Below are 16889 nucleotides of genomic sequence, written 5' to 3'. Positions count from 1 at the left end.
GCATCCAGATACAATTTTGCCAGTAATAGAGAAGCCTTTGCAAGGACAGTGGTGGTTCGTTGGATTGGTAAAAGAGGTTTAAAATGGGAGTCCTTGATGCCACTATTGTCTAAAGAAATTGCTAAATCTGGCACGCCAGATGTGTTTGTAATACACTTGGGGGGTAATGATTTGGGCAGGGGTAAGTCATTGGACTTGATAAGGCCCAATGGCCATTAGTAATTATCTGTTGGTCTAATGTAATTCCCCGTATAAAATGGCGCACTGATATAGAAATTCGTATAATGAAGTCTCTGGTATCCGAACTGATTCGGGTCACAAGAAGAACAATTTCTGAGCTTGGGGGGGCTAGTGATAGATCATCCTCTGATTAGGTCTGATAAGGTACATCTGTATCGGAATGATGGGGTTCACCTCACTGATGAAGGTAACTGGATTTTCATGGAGCAGATTTTTTGGAGATTAGGTAGGTTAGTTAGGTCCCTGGGTGGCAGGCTGTGTGTCCGTTAAAGGACTTCAGCGTGGCAGGAGAGTTTTTGCAATCAGCAGCTAATTCACACGGTGCTACTACTGATTGTCCGCACGTCACTACTCCTTTTGAAGCACCCTGGCTCTTGGTACCTCTGTGCGAGGACCCCTCGACCTGCCCTGTGCATGTACGTCCTTGTGAGCCCAGAGGGGAGTAGGAGTAGTCAAGATGACGCCAGATTTAGCACCGGCCGATCAATGAGGACTAGGTCCTGGGACCAGTGGTTAGTGCCTGTGGGCCATACACTGTTCGGTTTTGCTATTAGTCGTTAGCTGATTGGAACGCTCTCGCCGCCACCCTTAATAATTAGTAATTAATAAACTGTGACCTTTTATTTGCCAAAATCAAGTTGTCAGTGTTTTTATTTTGTAGATAAGAATTTAGAGTGTTAAGTTAACCCTTATTAAGGTATGGTGCCCGTAATACTTTATAAAAGTCACTTAGCTCTAACATTACAAGAGCAGAGAGGAGTTAATAATTATTGTAGGGTACTAATAGAGGAATACAAGAATATAGTGGGGAATGCTCCCAATGAGGAAAAATCTTTTACCCAACTAAAGTCTGAACTTCTTGACAGATGTGCAGATGAACTTACTTTTACAAAGAAAAATCCAGCACGCTCTAGGTAGGAAAAAAATGCATCTCAATTCAATTATTAACACACAAGGGGCCTGATTCATTAAGGATCTTCACTTGAGCAACTTCTTATTTCAGTCTCTTGGACAAAACCATGTTACAATGCAAGGGGTGCAAATTAGTATTCTGTTTTACACATGAGTTAAATACTGACTGTTTTTTCATGTAGCACACAATTATCAACTTTAAATGTCAGTGTACAAATAAGTCATCAAGTATTTGTGTGCTACATGAAAAAACAGTCAGTATTTAACTTATGTGCAAAATAGAATACTAATTTGCACCCCTTGCATTGTAACATGGTTTTGTCCAGGAGACTGAAATAAGAAGTTTCTCAAGTTAAGATCCTTAATGAATCAGGCCCAAGAACCTCTGATTTTTAAAGGCCTTTTTTAATACTGAACTTTTTATTACTGCAACTTTCTAAAAATACTTTCAAGTGATTTTGATTTTATTAGTTGACTGTTACATTTTTTAGAATTTTTTTTTTGTGGGTGTACAAATGATGGGAAGTCAGTAGTTAGTCAACTCTAGGGACTGTGCATATCTGCATAGCATCACCCTCCTCAGCTAAATAGTATCTTTAAGAAATGAACAAAATGTGGATACTGCAGAGAAGAAATCCAGCTTTTGAATATACATTTCCAACCCGACACAAAGTTGCATTCTATAGCTGGATTGAGGCAGAATAATGACTGTTTTCAATAAACACTGTAATACAGGAATGATTTACGCTCAACACTAACCCTAATTGTCATATCATCTTGGATTTCAGATTTCATGCTGTAGAATCGAGGATGCCTCAGGCCTAGTTTAACAATGCACTACCCTGTACTTCATGTTTCTTTTGGCTCTGCATGAGCATAAGTTATTGAAGGGCTACGTTCATTTTGTTAATAGTAATTTAGCACCTCGTGTAAAATGTATGAATATGTTCTGACTAACTTCTTGTTAGTAAATCACTCCTGCGGTCATTCTAATATGTTAACTGTTATTTAGTATGATCCACCTTTAATGTACTACAGAATTTATTATAATAAATGGATTTGTTTATTATATAAAACTTTTGGTTTTCAACCCAATGATTTTAGGTATATCTCAAGGTCTTTGGACAGGTTGGGCACAACTTGCCCAACTTGTCCAGAGAGCTGGTCCAGAGTCTCTGGACCAGCTTGGTGGCACACGGCTAGAATTGCTGCCCGACACTGGGATCATGGGTATGATTCAAGCCAGGTCCCTGTCTGTGTGGAGTTTGTATGTACTCCCAGTGTTTACTTGGGCTTCCTCCAGATGATCCAGTGTCTTCCCCTACTCCAAATACATACTTGGTAAGTCAATTGATTCTGATGAAATTCATCCATGTGTGTGCATATGTGTGTAGTAAGGAATATAGATAGTAAGCTCCATCGGGGCAGGGACTAACGATTAAATATTCTCTGTAAAGAGTTCTCTGTAGGTGCTATATAAACAACTTGCTAAATAAATAAGTTGGATGTGTGGCCCTTCCATGTGTTGAATGACAGGAACTTCACCTCACTACCGCTTTAAAGAGTAAGTCCAGCTTTGTGGAATTTTGACAGAACTTAATGTGTAAAATAGACCATTAAAGCACACCATATGTAATAGTTTGTAGGCAGAGCTGGATTAAGGCTTTGGGGGGCCCAGGGCACTTAAGACTGGGGGTGGGGCTATGGTCTAAAATTAAAAACATAGTGTCATCATTCGTGGGGAAAATCTGTTATTTTTACCCTCATATCTCTCTGATTGCCCCCAATGCGTCTGTCTCATTGCACACCCCTCACAATAGCTCTCATTACAGCCCCTGCAATATAGTTCTTATTGAAGCCCCTCCATATAATTCTTATTGCAGCCCCCTTCATATAGTTCTTATTGCAGCTCCCTCCATATAGTTCTTATTGCAGCTCCCTCCATATAGTTCTTATTGCAGCTCCCTCCATATAGTTCTTATTGCAGCTCCCTCCATATAGTTCTTATTGCAGCTCCCTCCATATAGTTATTATTGCAGCCCCCTCCATATAGTTCTTATTGCAGCTCCCTCCATATAGTTCTTATTGCAGCCCCCTTCATATAGTTCTTATTGCAGCTCCCTCCATATAGTTCTTATTGCAGCTCCCTCCATATAGTTCTTATTGCAGCTCCCTCCATATAGTTCTTATTGCAGCTCCCTCCATATAGTTCTTATTGCAGCTCCCTCCATATAGTTATTATTGCAGCCCCCTCCATATAGTTCTTATTGCAGCCCCCTCCTTATAGTTCTTATTGCAGTCCCCTCCATATAGTTCTTATTGCAGCTCCCTCCATATAGTTCTTATTGCAGCTCCCTCCATATAGTTATTATTGCAGCCCCCTCCATATAGTTCTTATTGCAGCCCCCTCCTTATAGTTCTTATTGCAGCCCCCTCCATATAGTTCTTATTGCAGCCCCCTCCATATAGTTCTTATTGCAGTCCCCTCCATATAGTTCTTGATAGATGTAAGAAATATGCACAAAGAAAGTTTCATACAGAAAGATGTTCTCTATTAAAACAAAACAGTACAAGAACCAATGGAATCTCACACAGAAATTACAGCAGACTTTACAGAAACATATAGCTCATCCAATAGCACCAGTTTAAGAGTACTTTTTTTATTTAAATGAATAGGTTGCAACTAACCCCTGATGAAAGGCATAAGGTCTCACACATTACTTGCCTTTAGTTGTAACCGCCACCGATGCTCTTCTGTAGCTCCGCACTCATAGCTGCTCAGGCAGGAAGTGAACATACTTCCTATCTGAGCACTGTATCATGCGGCTGTCTGACGACTTCCTCACAACACTCACACAGCGCTCCAAGGAGTCTGCGCAATCAAAATAGCAAAATGCATGAGGCTAATAATTGTCTCTGGCGACGGGGGTCCCATGAGACGAGCCCCCTGTGCCTGCCACAAGTAGTGAATCAAAGCCAGAAACTGTCATATAGACGTGAGAGTCCCCGGCAGATAAGTAAAGATTAAAGAGCCAGTGGAAATGAATCCGACAGATCAACTACTAAAAGGGAACCCCATGCTAAAAATGTTTATACCATTCGTCCCCTCTTCCAGTGCCAATCTCTCAGGTAGCTCTTCCCTGTATAGCCCTGATGATGTTACAGTTAAAGGTTTCACATTGTAAAAGGTGCAAAGGCACTTTCTATTTAGTAAATTCCCAGTTGAGGTGCTTACTATATCTTGGAATATTTCACATGTGATTATTGACTTATAACAAGAGGGTGGAGCTTGTCCATAGAGTGGATGGATCTTGCCTTTGGAAAAAACACCTAATTGATCAATATTTCAGATAATGCATGTACATATATATATATATATTTTATATATATATATATATATATATATATATATATATATATGTATGTCTCTGGGACTAGCCATGTTACAATGTAAGGGGTGCATATTAGTTTATTATTTTGCACATAAGTTAAATACCGGCTGTTTTTTCATCTAGCACATAAATTCCTGATAACTTTCATCTTACACTGACGTTTAAAGTTGATCTAGGACATGTCCTACCCCAACTATAAGTCTGTCCCCACATTTTAAATTTACCTCCCCCTCCACTGCAACATGGTTTTGCCCAGGTTCAAAGTTACTCCTTTTTTATGCTGTGCTCTCCTTAATGACTCAGGCCTATAGTCTTATTGAAGATTCCTCACACAACCTCTGCTTCCTCTAAAGTATTTTCTCCACTGAGAACAATGGTTCCAAGAGAGATAAAGCCCTATTTTATATGACTTCATATGATACCAAGTGCAGTAGACAGTTTCAAACAGAGGAGCATTTACAATGGGATAACATGCTCTCTGCATCTCTCTATGCATGCAGTTGTATCTCTGTTAAAATAACTGTACATACATATGTGGCCAACCTCATTAATGGTAACAAAGTAACAATGTTGCTTCACACTATTGCCGCCTAGAACATTTGGTAATCTGGGGCCTGATTCATTAAGGATCTTTAACTTGAGAAACTTCTTATTTCAGTCTCCTGGACAAAACCATGTTACAATGCAAGGGGTGCAAATTAGTATTCTGTTTTGCACATAAGTTAAATACTGACTGTTTTTTCATGTAGCACACAAATATAAATTTCAGTGTACAAATAAGCTATCAAGTATTTGTGTGCTACATGAAAAAACAGTCAGTATTTAACTTATGTGCAAAACAGAATACTAACCCCTTGCATTGTAACATGGTTTTGTCCAGGAGACTGAAATAAGATGTTTCTCAAGTTAAGATCCTTAATGAATCAGGCCCCTGCTTCTTTATTCAAATTTAGTTTTTTTCAAATACTGAATGTTTGATCTTATTCAGCCCTCAGTTAATATCCAGCCTCCACCTCTGTGTGGCAGACCTGACATTATTATTATTATTTTATTATCTTATATTTATAAGGTGCACCATGCGGTCCAAAGCGCTGTACAGAGAGTATACAGTAAGACATAATAATAAAAACAGGGGAAAATATTAAAGGCAGAAAAAGTACAATGCGCTAGTACTTCTGGACATGATAAGATTGTACATACTTGGTCTAATGAGGCTCACATTGATGAGATCAGAGATAAGCGAAGTTGTTGCAAAATTTCATGGTGGAAAGTTTCTCCCAAGATTTGCACTGTTACTTGAAGCAGGGAGCTGGCTTGACAAGCGACTTAAAGCTCTGAAAGATTCAATCTATCCAGTCCTTTATAAAGCACCATTGAAGTGCTATGGATGGCTTGTAGTACTTTTGTTGCTACTCTGAAAATGAGGAGGTGGCTCCCAGTTTCACATAACAGGTGAAAGGTTTCTAGGACAATTTGCTACAGGGGTGAGCATTTGATACTAAGAAGATGTTAACCAAACGTTACTAATAATAATGAAAAGCTTGTCTGGTAGTTGTAATGAGGATGTTGTAGTCTGATTCTGATGTTTCATGATGTGCTAAAATATACACTGTACTATATACCTCTGTGAGGTCCTACAACATCAGGAAAGCCTTAAAATATGCCATGAAACATCCCAGATATGAACCAAATGAGTGATGGACTTTACTGTAGGTAACCCACAGGTCGTAGCCACCAGGCTAGTCTCACTAGGCTGAGGTCGAGGCTGGTAGTTGAGATGTAGCAACCTTAAGGCTCGTTACAGTACCCCCCTTTTTAAGGTAACTATTGAACACCATTTGCTAGTCTTATAGGAATGCTTAGAATGCTTACACTGTTTGATTTTATAAGGAAGAGTATGTACATCAGATGCTCTCACCCAAGATCATTCTTCTTGGCCAAAGCCCTTCCAGTCCATAAAGTAAAACAGTTTACTACAGGGAAATATTTGAGCAATTTTTGAGTTGAGAATGTGATTGACTAAATTCTGGTTGTCTATCCAAAGACAGTGATTTGGGAGAGTTGCTACAGAAAGTTAAGCTCTATGGATGACCTGTGGTTGTGCACTGTCAACACTGACAACTGTAGATCTTCACATTGCACAACAAAAGCATACCGGATGATGCAACATTCTAATGTAAACCTTACGGCATGCTCAGAACTCCAGCTAAAGATCAAGAAGTTGAGGACTAACAGACCTCAGCTGTATGCAGCTTTGAAAGGATGTGTGAGGAGTAGAGATGCTCAGGCTCTGTTTTCCGAAAACCGAACCCACCCGAACATTGCCAAACTGAATAGCGAGCCGAGCTGGCTCTGTACTTTCCCGCCTCCTCGGATCTGAATCAAGGCAAAATGTCATTGTTGCATCATCCGATCTTGCATTTTGGATTCCATAAGTACCTCCCTCCCCATGAGATCCAGCACCATTGCTCACACAGAAACAGGGGTAGCAGTGTTCTTGTCACTCTCCATTCTCCAGTGACATTGCTCAGTGCCATTGCTCACACAAAAACAGGGGTAGCCACGTTCTTGTGGCTCTCCAGTCTCCAGTGACATTGCTCAGTACGGTTGCTCATACAGCAGAAGCAGGAGGGATAGCAGTGTTCTTGTCACTTAACAAAAATTGAATGGAAATGACTGGATGTTAATGTTATTGAGGTTAATAACAATGTAGGAACAAAAAAGAGCCAAATTATGTGATTTTAGCATTTTTTAGTAATTTTGTTTAAAAAAATATAAAAATACAGATCTAAAACCAAAACACGTGAGGCCAGTTTTGCCAAAACCAAAACCAAAACAGTGAACATCCCTAGTCGTGAGGGACAAAGCTGAAGTCAATTGGCTGCAGAACGTAGAATATAGAGGGACAAAGCTGAGGTTGATGGGTAGGAATGTGAAGGATAAAGAAGTTAAACAGGCAAACAAAACAAGACTCTGAAAGCACCAGTAGACAAATTAAATTACAACTTTGCTCATGCAAAGTTTAGAAGGAGTGAGGGCCTTATAAACTGCATACAGGTGTAGTCTCTTAGTCCTAATTGACTTGACCTTTAGCACAGTGCTGATTGCAGTAAGTGAAAAATAATTTGCAGTATTCAGTGTTCATGGTACACTACAACTTGTCATCTCTAGCTGATATTGCAGCATATTCTCTGATAGAGAGAGCTGTTTATTTACAAACGTAAGATGTTATCTAATGACAACTAGTAATTAATATTAGTTACCACTTATCCAACGAGTAATACTCATACAGAATAGTGATCCTGCTGGTCGTATGGTTTACCTGCCACTACCAGCTGTTGAAATGTGAAAGTGGGGAGGAGATGGAGAGCACTCTCATGCTATGGAATAAAATGAATAGCATGAAATAAGCCGTGGTACCTCATTCTAAGTGGTGGAAACAGAGCTGGTTTTACAGTAGAAATGGTCCAGGACAGATATGAATCATGGAGCCCACATAGTGCCATAACTATGTAAAAAGCCACACACAGAATATTCAGATCAATGGAAGAGCATTTGTACATGTATAACAGCTGCTGAAAATACCATAAAATGTAAGTGATGTATATTTTATTATTATTATTATTATTATCATCGTAGATTTTAAAGGTACCACAGTGAACACAGTACATACATAAAACAGGGACATAAAAAGTAAACAAAAAAAATGCAGACATGATAACAAAGGGTATGAAGGAGCCTGCTCATTAGAGAGCTTACATTCTAAGGGGAAGAGGGTACAGCTGAAACAAGAGGAGCTAGTGTGGCTTAGATTGGAGAATGGGGTAGTTGTGAGGTTGTATTAATGTAAATAGTGTTATCTGGGATAAGGTCACCTCTGAAAAAGAGATGGGTTTTCAAAGAGCATCTAAAGATTTGTAGGCTGTGGAAAAGTCTGATTGACGCTAAGATTGAGCGCGGTAGGAAATTCCATAAGTGGGGAGCAGCACAGGAGAAGTCTTGTAGGTGGGAGTGAAAGGTGGTTACCAGAGATGAGACAAGGTGTAGGTCAGAGGTAGATCTAAGAGGGCAGGAGGGATGGAACAGCCCGTAGCCCCCCAGATAATCTGAATGTTCACCGCAGCACAGAACATTTCAGAACTAGTCTTCATATGTTGTGATTGGCAATAAGCTGGCCACTGGTGTGTTTATATCAATGAGGTCAAGGCTGCATGTAACTAGGAAAGTGTCATGATGTCAGAAGGGGAATGAAAGCAAGAGAGGTCATACACTGAAGAGTTTGCAGGTGAAGGCGCCAGGTCCAATTCCAGCAAAGCTTATTTCATGAAACGAGTATGCTGATCTTGTGGAGGCAGTTATCTGTTCAGTTGTTAACGATCGCAGGGCTGCATGTGACAGGAGAAGTGTCATGAGATTAGACTCAAGTGCATACAGGCTGAGAATGTGTTAGTGGAAAGAATAGGGTCTCTCAACAGCGCAGAGTGCTGAAGGTTGTGTTGCCAAACTCACCTATATAAGAAACAAAGGGGCTGATGTAGAGTGAGTATGCATATGTTTCTATACAGATTTGCATAGTTCTGTCATTTACGCCAGTCTGAGCCTGAAGATGAGGGATGGGGACATTCTAAAGTTTCTCCAGTATAATAAGGACGTATTCATGCAATTGCAGACTGGGAAAATTATGCCTATATATCTGAGATATCCATAATATTTGCAGGTAGTCAGGGGCAGATGCAAATAGCGGATGATGATGATGGTCTCCAGCACGAGCGAAACGCTTGTGATTAGCTGTTTACCATTGCACCGCTGACGCTCATTGGTGCTTCCTCCGCCCATCAGGCACATATTATCCTTTTGTCTGTGTGTTTAAGCAGAATTTTTGAACACAAGATGGGTAATTGTTTCTGCAGTATTACAAAGATTTTTATTGATGCATCTTAGCAAATGCGTTTGTTGCACATAAAACAAAAGGGCACAAACATGAACGGAAATGGGAGGTGTACCTGCCAAAAACCAGGTGCATAGTGGCGGAACTACCATTGGTGCAGCAGGAGCTGTGCACCGGGGCCCATGGAGATAATGGGGCCTGCTGGCAGATGCAGAGGATTGGGGGCCCCGGTTCCCTCCTCCCTGCCCCGGGACCCACAGCTCGGTAGTTCCGCCTCTGCAGGTGTATATGCTATTGGTGCCGACCTGCATGGTTTTAAAGATGATCAGCATATAGGTATAAATATACTAAACTACTTTTTTAAGCATATATTTGGCCCATTTGGCAGTCAAAGTTTATACATTCAACTGTTTAGTATAACTATACACTTATTATGATTGCCATTTTACAAACTCATTTTTAAGCATGTTAAAAATGTTAATCATTGAAAATCGATATTTAATATAAGGATGTTAGGAAGGAGACTATTTTACTGTAATAGTATTTGAGCTGAATTTGCAGATATATGAAACGGACTCTTTTTTGCTCTATCTAGACATTTTAACATGAAAGACAGAAGTGATAACAGGATATAATGTTGGTATCTATCCCTCATGGGGATTTGGAAAAGTTTTCTGAATGCCTGCTTTAAATTCTATAGGATCACATGCCAAGTAACTTCTTTATAACTTATATTTACTCTGCATTTTAACGTCAAACCTGATTGTGTCTAGCATAAAATCTGTATAGTTAATGTTCTTTAAACACAAGCATAGCTGAAATACATTCCAACCACAAGTAGATTAGATTCCTTGCCTTGTATGTTTACATTACCTAAATAAAGTTGGGGAGGGTAAAGGAATAGCCAATAGGAAAGCGAGCCTAACATATTTAATGTTTTCCTTAAGAAACAGCTGAATTCTAATTAATATAAATAACATGATTAGAATCTATTTTCAAATCAAAGTATATGGTTAGAGGTGATGAATTATGTCTGAATTTAGAGCTGAAAAAGACCAAACCTCTAATTGCCTACGGCCTGCCTGCAATTTGGGCAGGGTAAAAATATTTTCTACGACACAAAACGTTTTACTTGTGCTCTTTGCTTTATTTTGGTTTGAAATGACAGAAACTGCTAATTTGGTGAATAAGTGACCCCCAGAGCTCTTTTCATGTCCCCTTGGGAGTCGAATCAGTCAGCAGCTTCACAATTTTTATTTTTTTTTCCTCCACTGCTACCAAAGTATTTCAATGGCCTTTCCTGAGTTTTTGGGCTAATTCCCACTTCCTTTTTAATCATATTCTTTAATGCGACTTGCTGGCCAAGCCGTTTTCATGGGAGTCCTAATTGATGTCGATTTCAGACATTATCCTGGCCAGGTGTCACTGGACTGGATGCTTGTTCTTTTGATTAATGAGGCCAATGGAATAAAAATTGTTTTTTAATTGGTTGTCGTGCTTTCCTAATGTTGTTTTTAGTTCAAGTGCCCTGTAAGAATGTTATAATTCTAATTGCTTAGTAAATTTGGGAAGCAAAAGCAAAAAAATTGGCAGTTAAAGGAACTAAAGAGAAATTGTTATTTCTCTGTTTAATCGTTTTAAATTAATACTACATTTGTAAATTTTTTAATTTTTCTTCCCTCTGAAGGTCAATTTTTATCTTCTCTTTTTTTCTACTTTTTTATCTTTTTATATTAGTGTCAAAAAATAAATGTTGATACGGCTGTAAAATATATCCTTATATTTGGTGAGTAGTGATGTGCCTTGTGTCGCATAACTCATTTAGAAAGTATTCTATGATGGGACATACAACAGGCGTGTTATACAGGTCCTTATGCAGTATTTAAACTAGCAAAACATATAACAGCCCATGTGGTCTGCAACAAATTGCTGACATACCTGATATGTCAGTTTTAGAACACATCCAAATTTAAGTCCCTGTTAATTTGTGATGGTCTGACATGATTTGGTCAAATATAATACTGTACAATTTTCATTATTGTAATGTAAACAACAAGTCAGAATTAATGATATTTCTTGAATTCATATAAAACACAGTATTGCTTACCATTTTCAGGTGTGCTCTTTCCCTTATATTGTATCCATCACTGCAGTGCACTATCTAGTATATTTATAATATTAGGGTTGTAGAGACCACCCTTTATTTTATTTCAGTTGAAGTTTATAGTATAATATGTTGTATTAAACATTTGTAGATCCCAAGTAGAGGAAACCTTCTTATACTTAAAAATCATCAAACTCGCTGTGGACTATGGGCCTATAATATTAGGAATTTTGCTTATCTATAGCTTGACCACTGAATTAAAACGTCAAACTAATGTTGTTAACTTGGAACTTTTTACCTAGACTTTAATTTCCTGATTAGAACACTTGACATTCATAGTTTGGATGAATGCAGTTACAAGCATGCAGTGGCGGAAATATATTTGTCTCAGGAGGTACAACGGCTATGGGGCCCTGCAGTGAGGGAGGCCTGGGGATGCTTTTCCGTCTGCTAGGCCAAGCCCCCACCCCTAGTGATAACCCCTATTTATAAAGCAACACTTCCTGTTCTGCTAATACCATCATTACATATTGTAACCAGAACAGACACATTAATAAATGCTTTAGTCTTGGAATCAATCATTTTTTGTAATGCAGTACTGTTATAGTAATAAACTTCATGCATTTAAATAAGTTTAAGTTAACAGTAAAATAAATAGATTAATTTAATACTAGTGTAGCACCTCTTTTTCTGACATTTGTAATGTTAAGGAGTCTCTAGTCATGATGGCTCCGCACTGAGTCTTCCCTTCAGTTTGCAGGTTGTGGAATATTATTTTTCTTTACCAGGGGACGACTCGGGAGACCGGTGATCCTGACCACAAGCTTATACTAAAGAATTCTATACAGGGACGGGAAGGACTAAAATACCTAGTGGGACTCTTTATAAACAAGGTAGATGGTGGCTTGAATGATATGGCTGAAGGGGATACATTTGGATTTGACAAATGGAATAGGGTTTGGCATAAATCACACGATGATAGTCTGTGAACCTGAGGAGAAGACATCAGCCGAGATAACGCTACTCAGGAGCAGGTATAATTGAACTCCTGCTTCGTATTACAAGGTGGACTATTCATTCCTTACTTACGTCCGTGACTAAGGTTGGTCAGGGTTGTATTCTGCTTACATTCTGAAGAACATACATTTTTACATTAGAACTAACCTATATCTTACATGTAGCTACTTGGAGAATAAGTATATATTAGTCGATTACCTGGGATCAGGAGTTTGGATATATTGTTTCTATTGGGCACCATTTATCACCATTGACAGCTGATACACACTCTGGACCTCATTTAAAGTCGGACGCAAAGTCCGTTTTAAGCGCATCCAGCAAAAAAAACACTATGACACATGTGCAGCAAGCACCAAATCCGCCTGCATCTTGGATGCAATTAGCACTTGCGACTCACTACGAGAGAATGGGAGGAACACAGATTTGTGAAGGCGTGACCATGTAAATACATCCTAGTCGCAGTGAGGCGCAGACGCAACACACGTCAAAACAGGGCTAAAGCTGTGCGGCAGGAATTAGGTGGCACAAGCTTTAGCTAGCTGCAGGAACTGCTCGCAGCTCGATAGGGTATTACGAGTGGGACGCAACTGGGGTTTCTGCCACTCGTAATACCCTACCAAGCTGCGGCACACTCCCACTTCTACACTTCTTAAACGGATTTTGCGTCCGACTCTAAATGAGGTCCAAGATGTGTGGAAGCTTATGATGAATATAGTGATAGAAGTGTCCGCAATTTTTTCATGAAAGTTTTAAATATCACTTGTTTTGCAAAGTGTTGATTTTCTTTTTTTCTTTTTTGCATTTTGTCAGTGTTCTAGTATATGACATACAGTGATTTAACATTCTAGTGCTTGCTCTGTGGTACAATCAGATACATAATTGTATTATGGTATCCTTCGTCAGTTAGGTGTGAGTAACTTTGCACCTTGGAAAAACCATGTTGCATTGGAAAGGAAGGTACATTTAAAATGTGATGGCAGATTTATATTTGGTGTAGGGCATGTCCTAGATCAACTTTAAATTTCAGTGTAAAAATATATCAAGTATTTGTGTGCTACATGAAAAAAAAGCCAGTATTTATCTTATGTGCAAATTAATAAACTAATTTGCACCCCTTGTATTGTAACATGGTTTTATCCTTGAGAAAACTTTCTGTTTTCTTTCCTTTCCATAATGAATCAGGCCCAATATGTTTTTATAGAGAACCATTCTCCTGAATTTATTTTGCTTTGGTGAATATAGTGTTTTTTCTAATAAGGTCGCTACATTCAATATATGATTTATTAAGAATTATATTTATTTGTATCAAAATTAGTTTTTTTTGCCAGCGCTGTAATTTTTGTTTTTTTATCATTCAATTAATACAACACAATACAATGAAATTGATGTGCAATAACTACAACACTCTCACATTGTTGGCACCGTACTGATAAACCACAGTCACTCTAAATCACAATAACTAACTTATCATTAAATAACAATATCACATGTGGTGCCTGCTAGGCGGTACCATTTGTACACTTAATTTAAACGGTGGTAACTCGTACTAGTTGCAGGGTTGCTGGTGCGGATACAAAGTCACTAAGTCTATCCTACATATACATTGCCCTAATTGGTTTAGTATTATAGTCCTGTAATATAGTCTCACTCCTGCTGTCTGTCATGATTGTAGTCCCTCTCTGCTCTTTCGCAATTCACTAAAAATAGGAATTTCTGTCTATGGACTCGCTTGCCGCAAAGTGAAGAGCACTCCTGCAGGGGACTTTCAGGTGCTGCGACTTCTCCAGCCACAGTCTGTCACACTCAAATCTGTTCTCTGACACACAGCTCTGTTTGTCCTGCCAGTTCTCTCAGCTTCTCATCATCTATATCTCTCTCCTCTCTGTCTCCCTCTCCCTTTCCCTGCAATTTTTCTTCCTTAATCCTCTCTCTGACAGATGTCCCTCTTTCTTCGGCTCAGTCTAGCAAGTTTGTGTGTCCAGCAATCATTACTATCTTAACATACACCCTGGTTACACTCTTCTCCTGGTGATCCAGCACAGGTTCTTGAGAGCTCCACCTACAAAGCAGGGTTGGGTTAGCGCATCCTGATTAGCACTACATATATCTGCACACACAACCATGTCACACACTGGGTCAAAATATGGCCAAGGGCACACAAAACAAGGATGGACTGCTCTAGGGACAGATGCTGTTCCCAAAGTATCATAAGTGCAGGCCCGGCGCTCCCATTAGGCAACGTTAGGCAGTTGCCTAGGGCGCCGGGCTCTGGTGGGCGCCACAGAAGTATTGTACTTTAATACTGTTGTACTTTAATACTGTGCGGCGATCTCTGAACATACCTTCCACAGCCGTCGCACAGCTTCAGACAGATCCACAGAGAGGGGGGAGGGGCGACCGCCGCCCACCCCTCCAACAGCTCATGGGGCGGACCGTCCCTCTGACTCCTCACCTCCACTTCCCCTCCCCTCACTGACTGTTGGGCGTGACATCATCATCACAGCCCGACAGTGTCAGTGAGGAACGGGACCCAGCAGCGAGGAGCATCTTTATAGAGTCAACTTTAAGGTAAGGAAAGAGAGGGGAGGGGAACATTTAGACCCAGGGGAAGGGGGGGCGCATTGAGACCCAGGGGGCGGGGCAGTGTGCTGGGGGGGGGGGATTTTGAAATTGTGCCTAGGGCGCCGAGGACCCTAGCACCGGCCCTGCGTAAGTGAGCATCATAGGGGGCTTATTGTCCCATCTAGGGTGCTAGGAATCCCCCCTCATTTTCCCCAGGTGGCTCTTGCTGGAAATCTCCCTGGCTACTAGCATCCTTGGGGGGGGGGTTCTATGTTTTTTTACACAACAAATAAGTGCATCATTAAATGATTTATTTGTCATGCGCTATAATTCAAACTATAGGTGATTTGTAACATCCCTTTGTGGGGTAAATATAAATCACTGTGCTATAACTCACAGTTATAACACAGTGAATGTGAAATGAAGAAACGAAGGTGAAAATATTTCAAATATGAAATTACACATGAACTTAAAATGACTAATAAAAGAATGTCTCCTTCAATTACACAATAATCAATTTAGGAACAATAACACTGTTTATTTAAGGCCAACACAGGTTTGAATCATAAGTACAAACTGTTTTATAATTATATGTGCCTGATTACATGTAATTTTAACGGTGTGAAGTATATAATAAATCTTACAGAAGTACAATCAAGCTTTGTTTTTCAGCAATGGTCCCAATCCTACATAAGGGTTTTTACCCTTATTTTTTTACCCTTATATACCATAATTTACCATTGAATAGTACTAAGGAGGATGGTTCTCCCCCTTTCCTTGTGCCATTTCAACCCTACTTTGAAATACATATTAGGTGTTACAAGAACTAAGAGTAATGTAGCATTATTAACCAATCATTTTAAACAACCACTGCTGTCATGTATAATATCAGGTAATTGGAGGTTGGTGGCAAATGTAGTTCCACTACATTAAAAGACATTAGGGAAGAATGTAAGTACTACAGACCTGTGAGTCTTACAGCAACAGTAAGCGAATTAATGGAATAAATTAAAAAGGAATTGTTGACTAATAGGAGTCAAGCACATTATAATATCCAAGCAAAATGGGTTTGCTGCTTGAAGATCATGTCCAAAAAATCTAGTGATTTTTTTTTCCGACTTGGTGACTAAAGTCATAGGTCAGGGTGAATCAGTGCATGTAGATTATATATATTTTATACAGTATGAAACAATTAATTTAAAAAATGAATTCATAAACTAAAATAGTTGGATTAGATAGGGGAATGGATAAAGGTTTGGTTAAAGGACAGGATACAGTTTTGTAATCAATGGTATATGCTCAAAGGAAAGAACAGTCCAGTTTTGTTTAATCATCATCATCATCATTTATGGTCATGAGTTCAATTCCCGACCGTGGCCTTATCTGTGAGGAGTTTGTATGTTCTCCATTTTTTTGCATGGGTTTCCTCCGGGTGCTCCAGTTTCCTCCCACACTCCAAAAAACATACTGGTAGGTTAATTGGCTGCTAACAAATTGACCCTAGTCTGTGTGTGTCTGTGTGTGTCTGTGTGTGTCTGTGTGTCTGTGTGTCTGTGTGTGTGTGTGTGTGTGTGTGTATATTAGGCAATTTAGACTGTAAGCTGAAATGGAGCAGGGACTGATGTGAGTGAGTTCTCTGTACAGCGCTGCCGATATAGTGGCGCTATATAAATAAATGTAGTCACTAGTGATATTACTTGTGGCTTACAAGTGAAAGCATGAAAGATGGTACAGAGTTTTATGACACGGTTGAAACCCCAGAAGGAGTAAATTA

The sequence above is a fragment of the Mixophyes fleayi genome, chromosome 8 (assembly GCF_038048845.1).
Source record: "Mixophyes fleayi isolate aMixFle1 chromosome 8, aMixFle1.hap1, whole genome shotgun sequence".
NCBI classification, from domain to species: Eukaryota; Metazoa; Chordata; class Amphibia; order Anura; family Limnodynastidae; genus Mixophyes; species Mixophyes fleayi.
This window is presented reverse-complemented; position numbering follows the sequence as displayed.